The 3,005-nt window shown below is 49.2% G+C and overlaps 1 non-coding gene across 1 annotated transcript; it reads right to left on the bottom strand.

Annotated features, from left to right (window-relative positions):
- Positions 1 to 2,612: 2,612 nt before the first annotated feature.
- Positions 2,613 to 2,683, bottom strand: TRNAH-AUG. The gene has a single exon. It is a non-coding gene; the product is annotated as a tRNA-His (tRNA).
- Positions 2,684 to 3,005: the final 322 nt, after the last annotated feature.

Here is a 3,005-nt window from a genome sequence, read left to right as displayed (position 1 = left end):
GATGGCCTGAGTTTCTTGGAAAGAAAGTTGTGTCAGTTTTAAGTAAACCATATTCTCTGTTTCAGCGTTCAGAGAGTCTGCAAAGAATGGGGTAAGGAAACAAAGTTCTGATGGGGTAGCCCGCCAGAGACATCACATGTCTACAGTCAGAGACTTGTTCTCTTCCCTCAGAAAGTGGAAAGTGAAACTGTTAGTCACGTCTGACTCTTTGTGACCCCACGGACTGTAGCCTGCCAGGCTCCTCTGTCCATGGGATACTCCAGGCAAGAATACCAGAGTAGGTTGCCATTTCCTTCTCCAGGGGATCTTCCCCACCCAGGGATCAAACCCAGGTCTCCTGTATTGCCGACAGATTCTTCACCATCTGAGCCACCAGGGAATCCCTCTGTCTGTGGTTCTGACTTTTCCCCATTTCTCTTCTTAAGACAAGGGCTTCCAATGTTCTGGGTGCCCCCAGGGGCCCAGGGTATGGGGCAGAGAAGGGGGGATGGCCAACCCGTACTTGACATTCAGATGTGAGATGGGACCACAGGACGACCACAGTGAATCTGCCTGGGGTGGAGTGAAGCATCAGAGAAAGCTTCCGAGACGTGACATCAGGACTGGGCCTCAAAGGAGGAGAGATTCCCCAAGTGGATGAGCTCAACAGGGCCTCTGGGCCCAGGCAGGGTAGCCAGGAAAATTGCAGAACTTTTGCTAGAACATTTGAACTTTGGATAGAAAAATAATTTTTAGTACATGTTGCAAATAGTGCTTGAGACAAGTGTATACTAAAGCAGAGTTTGTTATTTATGTGAAATTTAAATTTAACCGGGACATCCTGAATTTTGACTTGCTAAAAGTAGCAACTGTAGTTCAGGAACCAGCGGGAGCAAAGACAGAAGAAGCACTCGCAGGAAGAAGGAGTGATGACTATGCTGGTCGGGAGCCCCAGGGCTCCAGGCCTCAGCACCCATGATGGATTTGATCCACAGGTCCTGACTTAGCTCAGGAGCACAGACCCCCTGCAGCAAGTGCCAACACTCGGCCGTTGCTCTTAGCTGCTGTGCCAGCTCTTTCTTCCCAGGACCACCTCATCACCAGCTGGAGAAACCCGGTGCCAAATTGCTTTTTCTTCTTTCCCAAGCGTCTGTAACCAGCCCCTTCCCTTGGGTCAAGCTACTCATTCATCCATTTGCTGACTGCCAGTCCTGCACCAGGCCTTGTGCTTGGCCCTGGGGATGCATGCACTTATAGAACAGACAGAGCCCTTGGATAAATGAAATTTACAACGCATACCTTTGTAAAACCTCTTCTGACAGTATATGGGATGAGTGGGAGTAAGCAGTAAAAAATGTATATGTAAAAACATACAAACAACCATTTCTCCTATCCTTTTTTTTTTTTTAAGAAATAGCTATGTCAGAGAAAGGAAACTTCTGAGCCAGAGGCCTCCCCTGGAAATCTTAACTCCTGCATCTCCAGCGTGGAGTCGGAACAACTGAGCACCCAGAGCTCCCCCTGGCATTTGTCACGTGCCCTGGGAGCAGGACACTGTTGGAAGATACAGGCAGTAGGTGACTGTCCCAGACCCCAGATGATAGGCTGATGTGGGACCCAGAGTGCATCTGACAGATAGAAGCACCACTGTCTCCCCAGTCCCCAGCCACCTTAATAGACACTTAATTAGAAACACAAATTGGTAACAATAGGACCATTATTTCTCTCAAGGTTAATGATGGCCTCCAAGTGTCAGGCGTGTACTGTACATGCTCTGAGCACCTCTCATGCCATTTAGCATCTGCGCCGAAACAATCCTGTTTTATAGTAGATGCTATTATTGGCCCCTCTTGGCAGCTAAAGAAATGACAGCTCAGAGAGAGTGGGAAATGTGCCCAGGTTCGACAGCTGGCAAGAGGCAGAGCCAGGTCTGAAGTCAGGGCTTCAAGACTGCAGACCCCCCAAATGTAATTACAACACTAAAGACCTGGAAGGATGGTCTGTGCACTGAGGTCTGGAATTGCCCACGGGTAAACACAAATGTGTGTGCATTTCCACAAGTGTGTTTGCATCCACAGCTGGGAACTGGTCTCAGCCAACCCGTTCACTGGCTAAGGGCTTTGATTAGGCCGACTCTATGTGACCCCATGGAGACTATACAGTCCACGGAATTCTCCAGGCCAGAATACTGGAGTGGGTAGCCGTTCCCTTCTCCAGGAGATCTTCCCAACCCAGGGATCAAATGCAGGTCTCCTGCATTGCAGATGGATTCTTTACCAGCTGAGCCACAGGGGAAGACTTTGATTAAGCAAGGAGACTTTAAGTAAAGTATTTATAAGTTGGAGATGCAAACGTTCCCTCATTGCTCTTTGCTCTCTGGAGAATCACTGTCTGGTTTGTAAGCTCTAGGGCAGTAGTTCTTACAGTGCAGTGCCCACACCAGCCACATCAGCGTCCCAGCACCTGGGAGCTTGTTTTGTGTGTGTGCACACGTGTGTGTGCACGTGTGTGTATGCTCAGTCATGTCTGACTTTTTGCAACCCCATGGGCTATAGCCCACCAAACTCCCTTGTACATGGGATTTCCCAGGCAAAAATACTGGAATGGGTTGCCATTTCCCTCTCCAGGGGATTTTCCCAACCCAGGGATCAAACCTGGGTCTCCTGCACCATGGGCAGATACCTTACCACTGAGCCACCTGGGAAGCCTGGAAGAAAGCACATTTTTCTGGGACTTCCCTGGTGGCCCAGTGGTTAAGATTCAGCCTTCCAATGCAGCGGCATGGGTTCAATCCCTGGTTGGGGCATTAAGATCCCACACGCTGCTTGGTGTGGCCAAAACATAAAAAAGAAAGAAAAGAAATGAACATTTTCTGGTCCCACCCATGACTGCCACTGAATCAGAAGCTCTGGCGCTCAGCCACTTGCCGCGCTCCGGTGTTTCTGATGTTCCCTCAAATCTGAGAACCACTATTCTAAAAGGACTTATGCTTTCCAGCTGCTGCTATTTCTAGGCCCTTTGCTCTA

Source organism: Cervus canadensis, chromosome 13 (genome assembly GCF_019320065.1).
Source record: "Cervus canadensis isolate Bull #8, Minnesota chromosome 13, ASM1932006v1, whole genome shotgun sequence".
Taxonomy (NCBI): domain Eukaryota; kingdom Metazoa; phylum Chordata; class Mammalia; order Artiodactyla; family Cervidae; genus Cervus; species Cervus canadensis.
Note: the sequence above shows the minus strand (reverse complement) of the source record. Positions and strands in the feature narration are given on the sequence as shown.